Here is a 22,566-nt window from a genome sequence, read left to right as displayed (position 1 = left end):
TCGCAAAAAAACGTTTCCTCCCTGACTGCTGGGACCCACCAGCTACACCTTCGCACGCAAGGAAGTGCCTGACAATCGGGACCCACCTGGTCGAAGCGTATGTAGCATTGTCATTCTGGTCGTGAACGTGTACGTACATATATACTGGTGGATGTAGAGGCGTGCATGTGTCGTAGTAGAGGCGCGCACGTAGCATGTACACGTACGTACAGCGGCCAAGGTGCAAGAGAGAAAATATGGCCATGTATGTGTACATACGGGCGGGGTCTCGAACGCCTACTCGCGCATACGTATGCCGAGGGCTCGTGTACATGGCTGGGTTGGAGGAGAAATAGCGTCGTCGTCGTGTTCATGGGGAGGCAACGGAATGCGTCGTGTTCATCAAGAGGCAACGCGGCTGGGTCGGAACGGAATGCGTGGCCGTGTTCATCGGGAGGGCTTGGACGGAAGAGGTGATGGAAACGAGGCCTGGCGTACCGCACAACGGAGGAAACGGACCTCCTATGGTCGAAACGGGGGTCCTGTTGATCGGGAGGGGTGTGGCGTACCGCACAACAGAGGAAACGGACCTCCTACGGTCGAAACGGGGGTCCTGTTGATCGGGAGGGGTGTGGCGTACCACAAAACGGAGGAAACGGACCTCCTACGGTCAAAACGGGGGTCCTGTTGATTGGGAGGGTGTGGCCTACCGCAAAACGGAGGAAACGGACCTCCTACGGTCGAAACGGTGGTCCTGTTGATCGGGAGGGGTGTGGCATACCGCAAAACGGAGGAAACGGACTTGTGTTGGAGCGCTACGGTAGAAACGGGGGTCCTATTCATCGGGAGGGGTGTGGCGTACCGCAAAACAGGACTCCACGGGATACTGTTCATCTCCACCGTCGACCCCCTCCAGCCTCCACGATCTACTATTCATCCACCGTCGACCTCCTCCAGCCTCCACAGGCTCCTGTTCATCCAGCCTCCACCGCGCGCTACTCCACCGGCTACTGTTCAACCACCCCTCCACCATCTACTGTTCATCCAGCCCTCCACACCACCGGGTCCTGTTCAACCACCCCTCCACGGGCACCCCTCCATCGTCTACTGTTCATCCTGCCCTCCACACCACGGGGTCCTGTTCATCCACCCCTCCACGGGCACCCCTCCACCGTCTACTGTTCATCCAGCCCTCCACCACACCACGGGGTCCTGTTCATCCAGAAGCAACACCACCGCTCACTGTTCATCCAACCCCCCCCCCCCCGCAACGCTCACTGTTCATCCCATCGATCGGCTTCAGTTAGCAGTAGTAGCCAAGGAATCGCTCGATCGGGTTCAGTTAACAGCCATCAATCGTCGCTCGGGTTCAGTAATGCATAGCCTCCAGCGCAATCGCTCGGGCTCAGTAAGAGCCCAACGCCTCGCTCGGGTTCAGTTAGAGCCAACGCCTTGCACACGCGCGCGTATGTGTACGAGAAAAACGCGCATCGCTCGGCCCCCGACCTCCCACCATAACCGGGAACTCCCCGAAATTTTCCTCCCCCTCGCTTCTACCACGGGTTTTTCCGTCGAATACGGCCCAAAGAATGTCATGCAGCTGCGTCTCCGGCCCGCCCAGGACGAAAAGCCCATTCTCTGTCATGATTTTTTTCATAGAAGTAGGAGCCCACCACATCTATGATGATACCGGGTTTTGTCACAATTATCGTCATAGAAGTGTCATATGTATGACAGAAAAAATCTTCGTTCGGCCCAAAATGTCACATATGTGTCTTTTTTTGAAGTGTTTGCCGTCCGCTGGCAGATGGCAAAGACCTTTGCATCTCTGTCGTCTGCCAGCAGATGGCAAAGCAACCATATAGGCCAACCCAGTGCACCCATGTTGCACAGGTAGCTGCCACGTGGTAGCTTTGCCGTCTGCTGGCTGATGGCAAAGCTCTTTGCCATCTGCCAGCAGACGGCAAAGTGCCTGTATAGCCCCTATTTTTTTGTTTTTCTTAAATTCAATCAATTTCACAGATATATATATATATATATATATATATACACACGCACACACACATTTGAATATATATACACATTTGAAGATATATATACACAAGCATACCAACACATATCCAACAACATATCTAACACATCCAACAACAAGTTTGCAAAAACACATATCCAACAATATATCCAACACATATGCAACAACAAGTTTGCAACAAGTTTCGAAGAACATAAAAGAAGCACAAGGGTAAGAGTAGACTCCCTGAACGCAAGCTCCTTATCTAAAGCAAATCTATAAATTAGGAAAGATGAAAGTTAGAAGAAGAAGAAGACTAGCTAGAAGAAAAAGAAGAAGAAGAATTTATCTTCTCTTTCTTAGTCTCCTCTCCTCTTCTTTATCTTCTTCTTCTTCTTCTTCTTCTAACTAAGGGAGGAAAAATGCCATTTTTAGCTAAGCTAGGTAAAAATGCTAAGTGTGTAGGTCATTTTAGAGCTAAGCTAGGTAAATAGGTAATTTGGAGCTAATCTAGGTAAAATGGATCATATTGGAGCTAACCTAGGTAAACTTGGTCATTTTTTAGTTAACTAAGCATATTATGCCATTTTTGACATAAGTAAGCTAATTATAGGTCTTTATTGATCATTTTGGAGCTAATTAGGCTTATTATATCATTTTCGAGGAAAATAAGCTAACTATATGACATATATGATGTTACCAAGATTGTTATGCCATTTCAAACCTAAGTAAGCTAATTATGGCATTTTTTTACATATGTAAGCTAAGTGTATGTCATTATTGAGCAAACCTAGCTAACTAAGCATATTAGAGATAACTTAGCATATTAGAGCTAACTTAGGTCATTTCAGAGGAAACAAAGCTAAGTATAGATCATTTTGGAGCTAAGTAAGCTAATTATGTCATTTTGGAGGAAGATTAGCTAAGTCTAGGTCATTATGGTAAGCATTTTGGAGGAAATAAAGCTAAGCCTAGGTCTTTATGCATTTGGTAAGCAAAACACTAGAGAAAACTTACCGTCATCACGGAGGTGAAGGACCGGTCGGGTTTGCGCCAGTGCTAGGTGGAGAAGGACCGGTCGGGGTCAGGGTTGCGCCAATGCGAGACGGAGAAGGATTGGTTGATGCTTGTCGGGAGGCATGCTTCACTAAAGATCATTTGCAATGTGTCTTTAGCATGATGCAATTGAAATGTGAAAACTAGTGACTAATGACCATTCAAATGAAACTCACCGTGTCCGCTATAGCAATCTAGGGCATCAATGAAGGGGTCTGACCGTTTTTCTCGCACACGAACTGCACATTTTGTTTTCACGAGTCAATCATATTAGTTAGTAATGAAACGAACATTACGAGCATGATTTGGCTAATATGCAGGAGAAACTTACCACGAGGAGCTCATATAGGGCCCGGTGGGACGTGTCGTTCCGGTTCCTCTCCGCTTCCAACAGACTAGTCGTCCTCTCCTCCAGCTCGATCTCCCTCTTCTTGGCTAGCCTGTTTGCCTCCGCCAGAAGCTCCTGGGCCCTAGCCTCGATGGCGAGCTCGACTGGCCGTGGTCGAGGCGGTATCTCAGGAAGAGACCTCGCGTGGCGCTTCTTGATCTTTGGGAGACTTCTAGGACAACGTATCAGTCCATCCCCAATGGCTACCGAGCCATGTTTCCTCCCATCACCAGATAGCATCATGAGCTCTGGATCAAAAGGCCTCTGGCTGGGGTTCAAGTCGTCCCCTTTCGTCGCCTTCCCAAAGTCTCTGTACCTTACGAGCTTGTTGTGGGAGGAGATGTTGGTGAAGCTCTCCGGATGATCGAGGTCATCCTCAGAGAATGCCTTGGCCTTGTTGAATGGGGCAGTATGGGCCATGGCATAGAGGTCGTACAATGGTGGCACGTCCTTCTTATTGTGTTTCGCCTAAATGAGAGGAACAACACATTAGTTAAGGGATGAAGTTAGCATGAAGAATGAAATTGCATGAATCATTAAGGGCTGAAACCACATACCCAGTGATCCCCGTACTCAAACAGGTTAGAGCTCACTTGATGGTGTGGCACACCTCGCATTTGGGCACGCTTATCCCTGGCGTTGTTGTATTCGACTAGCCATTGGGCAGACCACCACTCATCCACCAACGCCTCCCAATAGTCCATCATATCCGTAGACCATCTCGGGGGCACCTAAGTTTGGCAAAGAGAAATTTCATTGCTACGCCTACGAATGAAATCAAGGAAACTAAGTACAAGGCCTTAAGAATAGGTAATTACCTTCATGTACTTTTCCTTACTCAGATATTTGCGGCGGCACTTCTTCTTGGCCCTCCTAATGTTAGTTGAGGCATAGTAGTCTCGAACAGCCTGCACCCTAGCCTCGTGTCGTAAGTTCTGAACTAGGCGCGTGCACTCGGCTTCGAGAACACTAGCCGCCTCCGCCTCGTCTTCCTCAGAACACCTGTAGAAGTTCTGCAATCTAACAAGATAACACTCATTAGTACAATCACTAGGTAATGTCGATTTTTAATTATGTAAAGGAGAAATTACCCAAAACTGCCGCCTCACAATGCCGGCCACCGTCTCGCACAAGACACGGTCGACCCTCTCCTCCGGCGGGGTCGGGGCAGCCACGTACAGCTCCCAGCTTAGTGCATTTGTGGAACCTGACCCTCACCGGGCAACGTGACCCACCCCAGGTAGTGGTGTCGGCAAAGCACGCCAAGGACCTGGTTGGGCCTGTGGACACCATCGGCGTGTATCCAACCCCTGCAGTATGACAAGGCCAACACATTAGATGTTAATTTGAAGAAACATGAAGGACAAAGGTTAAAAAAGAGTAAATGCACTTACTTCTCCCCGTTAGGATGAATCAACCACCTCTGATCGCGGGTCGCCGGCACGGCGGGGAGCTTCGTACCACCACGCTGGTAGACCTTCTTGCCCTGCTCAACCAGCTCGCCCTCTCTAAAACTATCGCCAGATCAGGTCTCCTCACCATCAGCATGGCCACTAGTCTCCGGAGTCACGTGGGATGAAGACTCTGGGACCGGAGTCTCGTGGGACAAAGACTCTGGGGCATGAGTCTCGTGGGACGAAGGCTCGGCGACCCGAGGCTCGTCGGCCCGAGGCTCATGGACCGGAGTCCGAGATGGGTCCAAGTCTGACGGGTGCACCTGAGACGGAGCACTCCGATGTTCCAGAGAATTAGCTAGGGGTGGCGGCGAGGAAGGCGCAACAGCCTTCCTACCTCTTCCGCCGCCACGTCCACCTGTAGGTGCACCCCTCTTCGTCTTCCCTCGACCTCTCCCGGCCGAAGAAGAAGCGCCCGTCGGTGTCTGCATGCTGTCTACCAGCGCTCTCCGAAGGTGCTGGGGTGGAATAACAACACCCCTCCCATCACGCGACGAGGAAGAAGGAGGCTCGGAGCGCTCTCGACCCGCGCCCACCATCTGTCAACACCTACAATGACAAAGAGTAAACAAAATTAGTACAACATAATCATAATAAAAACTTTGGTGGGTGAAAACAACACCTAAAAAATTAACTAACTAACTAAGTAATTAACCTAAAAATAACTAACTAACTAATTAAAGGATTTTTCTCAAGGCCAGAGATGGTCTTTAATAGGTTAAAATTATTTTAGTGTTTCAAAAATATTTGAGAAATTTTAGGGAAGCTCATTGGACATATATTGTCCGTATATAAGAGTTTCAACACACGGTCATGTTCAAAATATTGGTCAAATCCATCTAAAAACCCTTTTCTGATATTTCAAGCTTTTGGAATATTTACATAGGAAATGTTCTCTATAAATTCCAAGAAAATTCTAGCATGTAAAAAATGGCATTTTTTGACTGAACACTGTAGGGAAAACCCCCACAACCATTTATTGATTTAAAATAACAAAATTACAAGGATTACAAAGGCTACCAGGAGTAGCTCTGCAGGAAAAGAAAACAAAAAAATAAAAAATAAAAAATAGATTTAAGGAGGGAGAAAGGAGACCCATCTAACCAGGTCTTCCTTGAACCTCACCTTGATTCTATGAGAAAGTAAAAGCATATCATTCACAAAAGCCCCTCTCCACCTATTAAAACTGGCCTTTCCTGTCTAATTTTTTTCCATTTCTGATGATCCAGATATTCCAGCAAGTAGTGAAGACCACTTCAGCAAAGAAAGGGTGTGCAAATTTTCTCTTAGCATTGAGCACAATCTGGCCCATGTCATTCCCAGTTTCCCAATCAATCTGGAGAAAATTCCAAACCCTTTGACTAAAATTATAGTTGAAGAAAAGATGATCCCTATCTTCCCTGGTGTGAGTGGGACAAAGCACACAATTAAGTCCATCATCTATATGCCAATGCCTTCTTTCCACCATATCGTTTGTGTTGAGCCTGTCCATTATTAGCATCCAGGCAAAGACCTTGATCTTCATGGTGCAGCAGCTCCTCCAAATCCAAGTCAAGACAAGGTTAAAAGTATGATTAATGAACCTAGATACATAAAACTGTTTGGGAGTGTAGGGTTTGTTAGAGCCATGCCAAGACCAAACATCCTTCAGATCAGAATTCCTCTCATGATTCAGCATAAGAGATTTCAGAACCAGAAGCTCATTGTGTGCCTGCTCTGAAAGTGGGAGATGAAACCAAGAGATCAGGTCATGGGCAGAAAAACCATCCTTGACTGAAACCAGAGCATCTTTGACATAATAAAATAACCTGGGAAACCTGTGCTGCAAAGGCAAGACAGAGTTTCCAAGCTGCCATTTATCCGGCCAGAAAAGAGCAGTGTCACCCTCATTCACTTTAACCCATGTGACTTCTCTGAATTGATCCATGAGTTTAAGAATATCCTTCCACCAGAAAGATCCACATGGAGTGGTTCCTTGTGGGACAAGCTCATGGTAATATGAGTTCCAAATGAGGTGTACCCAAGGAATATCAGCCTTGTTGAGGAACTTATTGACATGCTTCAGTAAGAGGGCCACATTTTGAAAACCAAGGTCTAGGATGCCAAGCCCTCCTTTGTTTTTGGGTCTACAAATCAGGTCCCAAGCAGCCAGAGAAGGAGCAGGTTAAAAATGCCATATTTGGCACCATGTTTCAGTCTATTGTCATTCAGATATCTTGGAAGATTAAACCTCCCATAGGGAGGAACTAGACTTTTCTTATCATACCAACTCTTTAGTGAAGCCAAGCAAGCCTAAAGCACTTGTTAGGGCAGTCTAAACTACTAGTATTTGCATAGACAAGCTATAAAAGAGTTTAAAAAGTTCTAACTAATTGGACCAAGATATTAGCCATGTTATCTAATTAATTACAGGACATTTCTTTCTTATGATGATATACTCATTTTGGGTACTACAGATACCGTCGAATGTTGTTCCGAGGAAAGAAATTAAAGTAAAGGGATTCTTTCTTTGTGTGAAGTCAAATTGAAATAAGAATGTTTTTTCTTTAGAAAGATAAATATCATAGCATTGTCAGGTCCCAACAAGCAGGAGCTAGGTGCTTAAGATCACCCTGCCACTAATTATTAGCCATTAGCTATGTTTGAGTGGAGTGAAATTCCTTGTTAGTGGGAAGCACCCTTTGGGTCCCTCCATTGTACTGCCTCACTTTTATGGGTTTAATTACCACCTCCCCTTTATGCAAAATTCTACCTTTCCTAGTTGCTACCTGTCCATGCCCATGGTCAAATAATTCTAGAAACCATTAGCCAACTAATTGACAAATGATGACTAAACCTGCCTTTTCTTTTTCTTTTCTGATTTTCATGAAACAAAAGAAAAGGGATGCATATGCATCCTAATCCTAATCATTTACATGGTTGTTTTCTAGGAGTAGTAATTAGTAAAACTAAAACTAGATATGGTAATTATATACTTCTATTCTATGACTAGGAGAGCAACCTGATAACAATTGTATCCATCCTAGCACACGTTTTCAGGAGTTGTTACTCGACACAACACTCCAAGTAGCATGCAAGAAAATAGCCCGCAAAAATAAAGCCTTCTCTGAACCGAACTGTCTATGTCATCCAGTACAACACGAATTGCAGAGGGTCTCGTTATTTTTAGTTTTTTCATCACTGGTTACCAGAACTAACCTAACTAACCTACAATCTAATTAACCTAACTAACCCAGAAACTAACCTAACTAACCTAGTCTAAAGATAACTAACCTAACTAACCTAGAACATCAAACTAACCTAACTAACAGTACTAACTAACCTAATTAGTAGCAGTATAAAAAAGAAACTAACAGTACTAACTAACCTAATTACTAGTAGTAGAAAAAAAGAAAAGAAAAACAGGGGGCTCACCGGAGTGCATCGGCGGGGCACGGGGGCGGCGGGGTGTTGATGACCCACAAGTATAGGGGATCTATCATAGTCCTTTCAATAAGTAAGAGTGTCAAACCCAACAAGGAGCAGAAGGAAATGACAAGCAGTTTTCAGTAAGGTATTCTCTGCAAGCACTGAAATTATCGGTAACAGATAGTTTTGTGATAAGGTAATTCGTAACTGGTAACAAGTAACAAAGTAAACAAGGTGCAGCAAGGTGGCCCAATCCTTTTTGTAGCAAAGGACAAGCCTGGACAAACTCTTATATAAAGGAAAGCGCTCCGGAGGACACATGGGAATTATCGTCAAGCTAGTTTTCATCATGCTCATATGATTCGTGTTTGTTACTTTGATAATTTGATATGTGGGTGGACCGGTGCTTGGGTACTGCCCTTTCTTGGACCAGCATCCCACTTATGATTAACCCTCCTCGCAAGAATCCGCAACTATGAAAGAAGAATTAAGGTAAACCCTAACCATAGCATGAAACATATGGATCCAAATCAGCCCCTTACAAAGCAACGCATAAACTAGGGTTTAAGCTTCTGTCACTCTAGCAACCCATCATCTACTTATTAGTTCCCAATGCCTTACCCTAGGCCCAAACAATGGTGAAGTGTCATGTAGTCGAAGCTCACATAACACCACTAGAGGAAAGACAATATACATCTCATCAAAATATCGAAAGAATACCAAATTCACATGACTACTTATAGCAAGACTTCTCCCATGTCCTCAGGAACAAACGTAACTAGTCACAAATCATTATCATGTTCATAATCAGAGGGGTATTAATATGCATAAAGGATCTGAACATATAATCTTCCACCGAATAAACCAACTAGCATCAACTACAAGGAGTAATCAACACTACTAGCAACCCACAGGTACCTGATACGTCTCCAATGTATCTATAGTTTTTGATTATTCCATGCTATTATATTATCTATTTTGGATGTTTAATGGGATTTCATTTACCTTTTAATATTATTTTTGGGACTAACCTACTAACCAAAGGCCCGGTGCAAATTGCTAATTTTTTCCTATTTTAGTGTTTCGCAGAAAAGGAATATCAAATGGAATCCAAACGGAATGAAACCTTCGGGAGAGTTATTTTTGGAACAAACGTGATCCAGGAGACATGGAGTGGATGTCAAGAAAGAAGCGAGGAGGCCACGAGGGAGGGAGGCGCGCCCCCCACCCTCGTGGGCGCCTCGCAGCTCCACCGACGTACTTCTTCATCCTATATATACCCATATACCCCGAAAACATACAGGAGCACCACGAAACCCTATTTCCACCGCCGCAACCTTCTGTACCCATGAGATCCCATCTTGGGGCCTTTTCCGGCGCTCTGCCGGTGCGGTAATCGATCGCGGAGGGCTTCTACATCAACACCATAGCCTCTTCGATGATGTGTGACTAGTTTACCATAGACCTTCGAGTCCATAGTTATTAACTAGATGGCTTCTTCTCTCTCTTTGGATCTCAATACAAAGTTCTCGTCGATTCTCTTAGAGATCTATTCGATGTAATTCTTTTTGCGGTGTGTTTGTCGAGATCCAATGAATTGTGGGTTTATGATCAAGATTATCTATGAACAATATTTGATTCTTCTTTGAAATCTTTTATGCATGATTTAAATACCTTTGCAAGTCTCTTCGAATTATCAGTTTGGTTTGGCCTACTAGATTGATCGTTCTTGCAATGGGAGAAGTGCTTAGCTTTGGGTTCAATCTTGCGGTGTCCTTTCCCAGTAACAGCAGGGGCAGCAAGGCACGTATTGTATTGTTGCCATCGAGGATAAAAAGATGGGGTTTATATCATGTTCCTTGAGTTTATCCCTCTACATCATGTCATCTTGCCTAATGCGTTACTCTGTTCTTATGAACTTAATACTCTAGATGCATGTTGGATAGCGGTTGATGTGTGGAGTAATAGTAGTAGATGCAGAATCGTTTCGGTCTACTTGTCGCGGACGTGATGCATATATACATGATCATCCCTAGATATTCTCATAAGTATTCGCTTTTCTATCAATTGCTCGACAATAATTTGTTCACCCACCGTAGAATTTGCTATCTTGAGAGAAGCCACTAGTGAAACCTATGGCCCCGGGTCTATCTTCCATCATATTATTTCCATATCAATTTGCTATTTCTATTACCGTTTATTTTGCTATCTTTATTTTCCAATCTATATCAGAAAAATACCAAAAATATTTATCTTATTATCTCTATCAGATCTCACTTTCGTAAGTGACCGTGAAGGGATTGGCAACCCCTTTATCGCGTTGGTTGTGAGGTTCTTGTTTGTTTGTGCAGGTACTAGGTGACTTGTGTGTTACCTCCTAGTTGATTGATACCTTGGTTCTCAAAAACTGAGGGAAATACTTACGCTACTGTGCTGCATCACCCTTTCCTCTTCAAGGGGAAACCAACACATGCTCAAGAGGTAGCAAGAAGGATTTCTGGCGCCGTTGCCGGGGAGGTTGCATCGAGTCAAGACATACCAAGTACCCATCAGAAACTCTTACCCCTCGCATTACATTATTTTCCATTTGCCTCTCGTTTTCCTCTCCCCCACATTACCCTTGTCATTTTATTCGCCTTTTTCCGCTCACCTCTTTTTCATTCACCTCTTTTTGTTTGTCTTGCTTGCTTGTGTGTTGGATTGTTTGTCACGATGGCTCAAGGTAACACTAAATTGTGTGACTTTTCCAATACCAACAATAATGATTTTATTAGCAGTCCGATTGCTCCTGTTACCAATGCTGAATCTTGTGAAATTAATACTGCTTTGCTGAATCTTGTCATGAAAGATCCATTTTCTGGCCTTTCTAGTGAAGATGCCGCTACCCATCTAAACAACTTTGTTGATTTGTGTGATATGAAAAAGAAGCTATTCCCGTTTTCGCTTAGAGATCGTGCGAAACAAGATTACGCTACAAAAAAAGACACACCCGTGACATTTTGGGCCGGACGAATTTTTTTTCTGTCATACATATGACACTTCTATGATGATGATTGTGACAAAACCCGGTATCGTCATAGATGTGGTGGGCTCCTACTTCTATGACAAAAAATCATGACAGAAAATGGGCTTTTCGTCCTGGGCGGACCGGAGACGCAGCTGCATGACATTCTTTGGGCCGTCCATGACGGAAAAAACCGTGGTAGAAGCGAGGGGGAGGAAAATTTCGGGGAGTTCCCGATTGCGGTGGGAGGTCAGGGGCTGAGCGATGCGCGTTTCTCTCGTACACGTACGCGCGTGTGTGCGAGGCGTTGGCTCTAACTGAACCCGAGTGAGGCGTTGGGCTCTAACTGAACCCGAGCGATTGCACTGCAGGCTACGCATTACTGAACCCGAGTGACTGATTGATGGCTGTTAACTGAACCCGATCAAGCGATTCCTTCGCTACTGCTGCTAACTGAAGCCGATCGATTGGATGAACAGTGAGCGTTGCGGGGGGGTGGATGAACAGTGAGTGATGGCGTTGCCTCTGGATGAACAGGACCCCGTGGTGTGGAGGGCTGGATGAACAGTAGACGGTGGAGGGGTGGTTGAACAGGACCCCGTGGTGTGGAGGGCTGGATGAACAGTAGACGGTGGAGGGGTGCCCGTGGAGGGGTGGTTGAACAGTAGCCGGTGGAGTAGCGCACGGTGGAGGCTGGATGAACAGGAGCCCGTGAAGGCTGGAGGAGGTCGACGGTAGCCCGTGGAGGCTGGAGGAGGTCGATGGTGTAGATTAACAGTATCCCATGGAGTCCCATTTTGCGGTACGCCACACCCCTCCCGATGAACAGGACCCCCGTTTCGACCGTAGGAGGTCTTTTTCATCTGTTTTGCGATACGCCACACCCCTTCTCGATCAACAGGACCCCCGTTTCGATCGTAGGAGGTCTGCTTCGTCCATTTTGCGGTACGCCACACCCCTCTCGATCAATAGGACCCCCGTTTTGACCGTAGGAGGTCTGTTTCCTCCGTTCTGCGGTACGCCACACCCCTCCGGATCAACAGGACCCCGTTCCGAACGTAGGAGGTTCGTTTCCTCCGTTTTGCGGTACGACAGGCCTCGTTTCCATCACCTGTTCTGTCCAAGCCCTCCCGATGAACACAACCACTCATTCCGTTTTGACCCAGCCGGTCGGCTCCCACGCGTTCTGTTGCCTCCCGATGAACACGACGCATTCCGTTGCCTCCCCATGAACATGACGCATTCCGTTGCCTCTCCATAAACACGACGCATTCCGTTGCCTCCCCATGAACATGACGACGACGCTGTTTCTCCGTCCGACCCAGCCATGTACACGAGCCCTGGCTGTACGTATGCGCGAGTAGGCATTCGAGACCCCGCCCGTATGTACACATACGTGGCCATTTTTCTTTCTTGCACCCTGGCCATTGTACGTACGTGTACATGCTACGTGTGCGCCTCTACTACGACACGTGCACGCCTCTACATCCACTAGTATATATGTACGTACACGTTCACGACCAGAATGACAACACTACGTACGCTTTGACCAGGTGGTCCCGACTGTCAGGCACTTCCTTGCGTGTGAAGATGTAGCTGGTGGGTCCCGGCAGTCAGGGGGGAAATGTTTTTTTCGCGAAATACAGTGGCCCGTCCGGTGGGTCCCCGCTGTCAGGTGGAGGAATAATTATTTTGCACGTAATAAGGAGGCACTTCCTTGCTGCGGCCGTGGACCCAGCTGTCAGCCTCTCCACGTACAGTCCATGTCCAATGGAAGTCGTTCCTTGACCATGTTGACCACGCCGCGCCGAGAGCACCAGGGTGGTGGACGACAGCGAGGCCTAAGAACGGGACGACACGGAGCCGGGGAAGACGCGGTAGTGGATGCCCACGCGTAGAGGAGTACAAGGGTTCACTGGTTCGCTGCGGTGTGAGGCTGCCGTCGCCGCAGAATAACAAGGAGTGTGGGTGAGTAGAGAGATGACCTGGGCAGCAGTGGGAGTAGTAGGGGCGGTGAAGCCTCCGCCGCATCGCATCCAGCCACAGGAGGCAGGAGCACGAGGCACGACCGGCGCTGGTTTGGGCGGCTAGAGCAAGAAGACCAGAGGTTGAAGAAGCACTACGGCCGTTGGATGGACATCGTATGGTCACTGGAGCTAGAATCGTGCATATTGACTAAGTTGACAAAGCCCTCCGTCCCCGTCAACTTACTAGGCCCACAAGCCAGCCTGCCACTATACTGGGTCCCAACTAACAGGGGGAGTATTCATTTTTTTGTGCGTAATAAGGAGGCACTTCCTTGCGTGCGAAGATATAGCTAGTGGGTCCGAGCTGTCAGCGGTGGTAACATTTTTTTCATGAAATACATAGGCCCTTTCGGTGGGTCCCTGATGTCAGGTGGAGGAATCATTATTTTGCACGTAATAAGGAGGCATTTCCTTGCGTGCAGCCGTGGACCCAGCTGTCGGCCTCTCCATGTACAGTCCACTTCAGATGCATGTCGGTCGTTGACCACGTTGACCAGGCTGTGCCGAGAGCACCAGGGCGGTGGACGACGGCGAGGCCTAGGAAGGGAACGACACAGAGGCAGAGAAGACTCGGCAGTTGTTTCCCACGAGGAGGGGAGTATGACTGTACAAGGGTTTACTGGTTCGTCTGCCATCGCCGGAGAATAACATCAGGTGTGGGTGAGTAGAGGGATGGCTAGGCCAGCGATGGGAGTACGGTGGGGCAGTGAGGCCTGCGCGGCAGCAGAGCCGGCCGTGGGGAGGAGGGAGTAGGCAGTCCCGCCGGCGCTTGTTTGAGCGGCTGGAGCGGGAAGAGCGGAGATTGAAGAAGCACGACGGCCGTTGGATGGCCATCCAACAGTCACTGCTTGTGCGTCAACCTTCTTTTAGGAAAGCCTCAAATCTATGGAAAATAGCATATAGCCCATCTGCCATTATTTCTAATAATTTACAGCCCATTTGCTAATTATTAAGGTTCTTTTAGAGCCCATATTCTTTTTGTTAGCATTACAGCCCATATTGTGGCCACGCTTAAAAAATTATACGAAATTTTGCATATTTCGGTGCGGTCCGAACTGTTTTCAATCCCGAAATTTCGACTCACATTCAAACTGATTTTACAAATAAATGTATATCAATATAAAATCCAAGAAATTCTCCACGTATAAAAATTAATGTAATTTAAAATATCGAAATGAAAAAAAAATTGAAACTAATTGCCGGTTTGATGTGTTTTAAAAATGTACAACCCATTTCTCATTACTTATGGGCCATTTTCTCGGCCAGCCGAATGAAAGCTCTCCTCGTCTTGAAAGATTTGCAGCCCAACAGGCCTGACAAAGTGACTTACTTGACAAATCACAAAAAAACTAGGTTGTGGCCATGGACCCAGCTGTCAGCCTCTCCACGTACAGTACTCTTCCGATGGAATGTCGTTGACCATGTTGACCACGCCGCGCCGAGAGCACCAAGGCGGTGGACGATGGTGAGGCCTAGGAAGGGGACGACGCGGAGCCGGGGAAGACGCGGCAGTGGATGCCCATGCGGAGAGGAGTGCGAGGGTTCACTGGTTCGGCTGCGGTGTGAGGCTGCCGTCGCCGCAGGGCCTGGCTAGCGGTGGGAGTAGTAGGAGGCAATGAGGCCTCAACGGCAGCACAGCCGGCCACTGAAGGCAGGAGCAGGCGGTCTCCCCAGCGCTGGTTTGGGCGGCTGGTGCAAGAAGAGCAGTGGTTGAAGAAGCAGCAGGACCGTTCGATTCAAATCCAACGGTTACTGCTGCTAGAATCATTTGTTGACTAAGTTGACAAGCCCTGCATACGCGTCAACTTAGTAGGCCCACAGGTCAGCCTCCCAACCGGTGCGCCCCAGATGTCAGTGGGAGGAATCATTTTTTTCGCGTAATAAGGAGGCAGTTGATTGCGTGCGGCCAGGCCAGCAGAGGGAGTAGGGTGGGCCGGGGAAGCCTGCGCGGCATCATAGCTGGCCACAAGAGGAGGGAGCAGGCAGTCCCGCTGGTGCTAGTTTAGGCGGCTGGAGCAGGAAGATCAGAGATTGAAGAAGCACGTCGGTCGTTGGATGGACATCCAACAGTCACTACTGCTAGAATCGTGTGTTCACTGACCTTGCATAAACAAGTCAGCCTTGAAATCTGTGGCGTGTACAGCCCATTTGCTATTATTTTTATAATTTTTACTCATTTTCTAATTCATATGGAATTTATTGCAACCGTTTTCTATTTGTAGAATTGCTGGCCATTTTTTGGTCAGTACCAGGGTCAAAAAATTAACTAAATATGTGGGAAATTTTGAAAAAAATCGCAAAGTTTAGCTGGGGAACGAAATATTCTTAATCCAAAAATTAATAGCCATACTAAAACAAATTTAAAAATAAATTAGTACTATGTCAAGTTAAATCCAATGAAATACGTATAAGATATCAGTGAAGAACAAAAACAAAAAAAGAAACTTATATCTCATTTGCTATAATTTTTTGGAATTTTTAACCCCTTTTGATATTACTTTTAACAGACATTGACTATACTCTTAAGCCAGGCCGGAATGCATCCCTCCTCGTCTTGAAAGATTTGCAGCCCAGTAATTCGGAGAAAACAAATAGGCCTAGCTTGGGTATTCTTCAAAAAGAAATACTGGGCTACCTATTTTCCCAAAGAACTAGTGCATGAGCATTTAGCATTATTTATTTACTTATTTATGTTTAGGGGACCATGAGCATGTACCTGGGCCGGATTCATGTGAGAGCCTCCCTTCCAGTTAATTATGGGCTTCTCTATTGGGCCTTCATCAGTGGGCTACATGTTATCAACAAGTGGAAAATGTGTTCCGTACGAAAAATAGTATGCGCTACGTACGGTGCGGGGCACTAAAGGATCGAACCGTGCAACGACTTCCAAAACATTGTGTTTGTCGTTCCAACAACACATTTATTCAACCAACAGATGAAATATACTACTAATGGTACATTGAAAACAGCAGCAACAACCAGGGCTGGGGGTGCAACAGAAGCAGTAAGCAGGCCAGAAGAGTGAAGACGCAGCTCTCTCTTCCAAACCAAACATCAGCCATCATTACAAAAGGGCTACCAAAAAAGAACAAGTGTATGCATCAAACTAAATAAAAATCCTACTACACCAAGTGTACGCATCTAACTAACTAGCTCAGTTAGACGTTACTATTTAATAAGCTGTGGAGATTGGCTGACGGCTTGAACTAGATGGGTGCCTGATGGGGGAAACTCCAGCCAGCAGGTCGAAGTATGATACTTGTGACCCTCTCTCCTACTTTGGGCTGCAGAGCGTGGTGGCACATATCACGGTATGGTGCATGCAGAGACGCATGGTACGCTGTGTACACACAGTTTTGCATGATGAATGAAACCGCGCTGCCATCATGATCCTTGCCGTCGGTTATCTCCTGGTTAATCGAATAATTCAGCCCGACAAACAGAGAGCGTGTACCAAGGCTACTTACCAGCCTCCAGTCAAAAATTCCTGAAGGCCCAGAGAAGCTGGGATCCTGCTCAAAGACCTTGCAGTGACTGTGATTGTATTCCGTGAAACAACACGTCCGGTACGTGTGAATGATCATCAATCTTTTACCATCGTCTGATCGAGCCAGGAACCACCTGCAACTGCCATGCCGCTTTTCTTTGAAAGATTCTGGGATTAGGAAGGGTAGGAACACCAGGCAGCCTACAACATCATATCAAGTTGGAGTCAAATAAAAAAGCGCTCTTGATTTAGTCAATCTTAAGAACAACATGTTATGAGCATGAATATTTTTTTAGCAAATGTTGACAGTAATATAAGCAAGCCATCATGATATCATAGGAAAGTAACATACTGTTGTAATAGCCGTTTGTAGCAATGACTAGAGTAGGCCAGCAATACGTCCTGCCATAGAAGGAGTCGACAGCGTAAATGAAGCCCTTGTGTTCAATGGCATCAGAGAACCATGGAGGATGTATGATCCTGGGATGGACGTGCAGATTTATCCACTTACCGCAGTGACCTGTCAGATAGGCGAGACCACGGTTGAAGAACGCAATTAGCCTGAAGTCTTTATAATTCGCAGATCTTGTGGGCACTTGGCAGATTACAACCTTGAGCAAATCAAACTTGGTATCATGTTGGCTACTGTAAGATTCCGAGTATTCTGGGCCGCGGTGCCAACGCAGTGTAGTGTTAATCGAAGGAAGGGGGATCAATCGCCGGGTGTAGACCTCCACGAGCATCCAGCTGCCGCGACCGTCGACGAGCACCATCCAAGACGTGTTCATGCCGACCCAGTACATACTATTAATGTAGTTGAGGCTGACGGGGATCGGATCGCAGTCAAGGGGGTTGATGCTCGCCACCCTACGATCTTATGCTGCGTGACACGTCGTTTCTGAAGATCAGGCGGCATCAGCAAGTAAGGAGCTGGCTTAAAAAGCTCCGGCCTGAGGGCTTTGAGTAAATGGTACAGTCCCAGCGAGCACACGGGGAGCGGCATGGTACTGAGATTTTCCACACACGAAACAATGAGCTTGATTACCTTTGTGGGGAGCGAATTCCAGCCACTCTTTCGGCAGACGCTGCTCGGTTCTGCCATTGTTAGTGCTTGGGTTTTGGACCAGGGGGGAGGCGCCTTAGCGGGGATGGAAGATTGGACGAGATTATGTGCGAACAAAGATGGAGAAGCGAATATGTCCTACGGGAAGTGGACAGGTGATGATGACTACAGTACACCGCTTGACTTAAGAGACACATACCAGCAGCGTAGGGTCATGTCGATGCCAGACAACTTGCTTGAGTGATCACAGTATTGGTACTCCCTATAGAGCTATGCCCTAACTTGCTTGAGTAGAGTAGTAGAGTAGGACTCTGCTCTACTACTAGCACCGGAGGAGTAGTATATTCTAATCTAAAATAGTTACAAACTTCAATGCCCGAGCGTGGAACGACTACGAACCGTGCTCAAAGACCGTGTCTACGTGGTGTTTGGACATGGGCGACAACCTCAACGCCACCGGTGCTGCTCCCGTTGCACCGTATGTGTTTCTGTCCTTCCTGTTCAAAATCATGGTAGAATTCATGATTTATTTTGTGCTTATTCGGATTAAATCTCGTAGTAACTTGCTCATATATTCAACTGGCGCAACGTCCCCTACAGCCACTCCCGTTTCATGGACGGCCTGGTCGATGCCTCCAAGGAGCCCTTCGTCCACTGCTATGAGTGCCCGATGCCGTTTTGTGGCTCGCCGGCGGACATGGTGCATCACCTCACGGATGCGTGCAGCGGTCACTGCTGGCCCTTGGCGGAGAACATCAAGTACAAGACATGCTACCCGTTCACCATGCTGGAGTCGCTGGAGGATCACCACCGCCTGCTAGTCTCGGAGGAGGACAGCAGCGTCTTCCTCTTGATCGTGGGAACCGGCGAGGCCCGTGCAGGCTGCCGCCCCGTCTCTGTAATGTGCGTCAGGGGCGATGCCGCTGATGCTGACACTGGCATGAGGCCGATGTACGGGTGTGTGGTCAGTGTTACTACCCCTCCGAGTCGCGTGGGCGGCGACACCGGCCTCATCGAACGGACTTGGACTCTGGGGAGTTGTGACTAGCCCGCCAATGTGGACTTCGAAAACCCATGGCATCCTTTACCCACCGACGCGGTGCACGGGGACTCCAAGGAGGTTCACCTAGACATACGCATTATCAAGTTAAATGTTGATCATTAGTCTTCGCTCAATGTAATCCGCTGTCTAAGCATGTGGAGACTTCCATGCAGGATCTTGCTCTATTGGAGTATCGCGCATGAATAAAAGTGTATCCATTTGTGGTTTAGTCTAGAATCTTCCATGTATGAATTTTTACTACAGTACTGGTGAAAGACTTACGATGAACCATTTCTTACATCTCCTCTGCCCGCTTGCAAGTCATCCTGATTTAATCCCTCCGTCTAGGTGTATAAGGGCATGGTTAATATTACTTAATAGTATAGCCAACTGTTGACTATAAGAAAGTGCCATGTCATCTGTAGCCAACATGTATAACAATCGATACTCAAAAACTAATTCTTAAAGATCATTTCTTGCAAAGCACAATAAGTGTTATTTCTTCACAAGTTTTGGATGCAGGTTGAACAATTGAACGCTTTTGTTTGCAAAAGATACCTTTTTATCTATTTCACCCAGATGTTTGTGAGCTCTAGAGATGAAATAATATCTGAAGAAACCTATCAATACCCGTTACACATGAGATGACCCCCACATCCTTTGTCAAAATAAACAACTCCCCGATCAATGCATTTCACTCTTCGGTGCAACGCACGGGCACCTTACTACTATACATTAGTACGACCAAAAATTGAAATAACATTATATATAGTACGATAAATGCTGATGCATGTCACCTAAAATTATATCATTCAAAACTATGTTCAAGTACGAATCCAACGATATAGTTTTTGTTGACATGCACTAACATTTTGTCAGTTAAATCTTCAGTCAAATTCAATGGGGGACTAATAAACCACGACCGATGTAGTACAAGTGTAGAGGGCGGCGCTGCACAGGAGTCTCACCTCTCACCCCGCTCGTGGCGCGGCAGTAAAGCCGTCATATCACAAAACCCAACCACTCCCGGTAATAAGTGGCCTGGTAAAATAAACGGACAAGCAACCATCACATCCCTCCGTCTTTTTTGCATTTCATCTCCTTGCATTTACTTTCTCCGGTTCATCTCGCACACTCGATTCCTAGCTACTACTCATAGGGCCAGTTCTTTGGGCGGCTTCCCCAGCTTTTCCCACAAGACTAGTCACAGTGGAGAGTAACAATAAGGCACCTCACTCATTTATTTGGGCTTCTAAACTACTAATCTGTCCTGGTTTATTCCTCACTATTGTAATTTGTGCTAAATTTTGACCAAAGATTTAACTAGTTTATTCCTCACCATTGTAATCCCTCTGTCTGGGTGTGTAAGTCATCTTACGAAAACCAAATAATCCCAAAACACTTAGGCGCGATGCATTAACTCTATCTCGTTTCTTGTTTCTTGACATATCAACCAATAAGAGATAAAGAGTGTGCATGCTTTTAATGACTTGAGATATCAAACACGACATGAAGTGGTTAGTTCATTGCATGCAATACTATTAATTAGCAAATAAACATTAATGTTTCTCATTTTCTCCTCCTCCTTGGTCACGGTGCACAGCCTAAGATGACTTACTCACCTAGATGGATGGAGTAGTGCATGTGACATGCACTAACATTTCATTAGTTAAATTTATGATCAAAATTTGACACAGATTACAATGGGGACCAATAAACCAGGACGGAGGTAGTAGTTATGGGATTACTAATCTAGAAGCCTAAAAGAACTGGCCCCTGGTACTCCTACTAGTAGTAGTACTCAAGTTGGAATTCCAATTGCACGGCACAACTTGTTAGGAAAAAAATCGATACAGGGTGTAGGAAGCAGTTTGGGAATTTGCATGCCTTTCCAACCAGTGAGATACTCCGTACAAAGTACGACAGAGAAATAACCACAGAGAAGGAAGCTAAAAGTAAACAATCAAACGAGCATTTTTGCATTTGTTTTGCATTGAATCATTTCACAAGCTTGACTAGTGTTGTTTTTCTACTTTTACAAAAACCGCACCGTAATGTTAAAACATACATTTGCACGTACTCCCTCCATCCGGGTTTATTAGGCCTAAAGACAACTTCTCTTAGACCAAGACACATAGTAATTTGCTCATATTAATTCTTCCATTCCACTCCCAATGCACTCTCTCACAAGCATGCAGCCAATGAAAAAGCACACATGAAGTGTATTAACTTTCCAGCCATGGCACCAACAACAACAGCTTTCAATACAACCAATGAAATGGTTGCATGCATGCACCTTTCCAACGCGGGGCCTTATAAAAAGGGACATGCTTGTGACGCTGAGAGGCCTAATAAACCCGGCCGGAGGGAGTACATAAGTAATAGTAGTACTCCCTCCGTCTAGGTGTATAAGTCGTCCCTCCTTCTTGGTGACGGTGCACAAGCAAAGATGACTTATTGACCTGGACGGAGGGAGTATCACAGTCTGCAAGCATATATCGAGAGGGACGTGCAGTGCGATAGTATATAGTAAAGTTTGTGCTATATGCACGTACTTGCAAAATGCGTACGAATACACAAGGTTTCCAAACTTTCCCTTTTACATACTTAATTAAGGACGCTAAAAATTCTTGAACGTTTGGGATTTATCATTTGCATCCCAAAACTAATGAGACCGCCTTACGAAACAAAAATTATACTCCTCCTAAAAGCCACGGTGCTCGCAGGAGCGCTTGCGGCGCCCCACAAGTGCCCTAGTGCACGACCATTTCCCAGCGCGCCGACACAACGCCTCTTCCTCAGCCTCGCAACTCGTGAGGTGCTGATTGGCGGCTTGCCGGCGGGCGAGCGCGATCTCACCAGTGTGGTGATCCGGCGCCAACAGGTACTCCTCCTCGCTGGAAGCGTGCACCCGGTCCATGTACCGCCAAGCATAGATGAGGTGCTTGGGCCCGACTGCACTAAGGGCGTCGGCACGGGCGTCCTCCGCCACCCTCATGGCCCTCGCACGAGCCTTCTGCCAAAGAGCCAATTGCCTGACTCTCTCGGACGCGACATAGGCCTCCCAGGCAGCTTGTTCTGTGCTGCGCTTCTCTTCCTCGGCCTTCTTCTCTGCCTCTATTTTGGCGTGCTCTGCTGGAGGCAAAGCCTCCCACAAGGCGACATCCATTTCTTTCCAAAGCTCCTCAAGGTTGGGGGGCTCGGTGGGCGGTGCGGCGTTCTCCTCGTAGCAGGGAGCCGACGCGTCCTCCGGCGCGCATGCTGGCAAGATTGGGAACGCCGACGCGTCCACCTCGATGCATCGCGGCGAGGAGCGGAATGCCGACACGTCCTCCTCGACTAGTGGTGGCGAGGAATGGAACGGCGACGCATCGCGTCGCGGCGAGGAGTGGAACATCGATGCGTCCTCCTCGACTAGTGGCGGTGAGGAACGGAACAGCGACGCGTCGTGTAGCGGCGAGGAGCGGAACACCGACGCGTCCTCCTCGACTAGTGGCGGCGAGGAACGAAATGGCGACGCGTGACCGTCCGCACGGTGCAGCGAGGGGCTCCTAGGGCTTGGGAGGGGCGATGCCATGGTGGTCAACGTGAGAGGGAGGGGGAGGAGATAGCGATGAACGTGAACGTGAGGGGAAGGAGATAGCGAT

The sequence above is a fragment of the Triticum aestivum genome, chromosome 7A (assembly GCF_018294505.1).
Source record: "Triticum aestivum cultivar Chinese Spring chromosome 7A, IWGSC CS RefSeq v2.1, whole genome shotgun sequence".
In the NCBI taxonomy this organism is placed as follows: domain Eukaryota; kingdom Viridiplantae; phylum Streptophyta; class Magnoliopsida; order Poales; family Poaceae; genus Triticum; species Triticum aestivum.
This window is presented reverse-complemented; position numbering follows the sequence as displayed.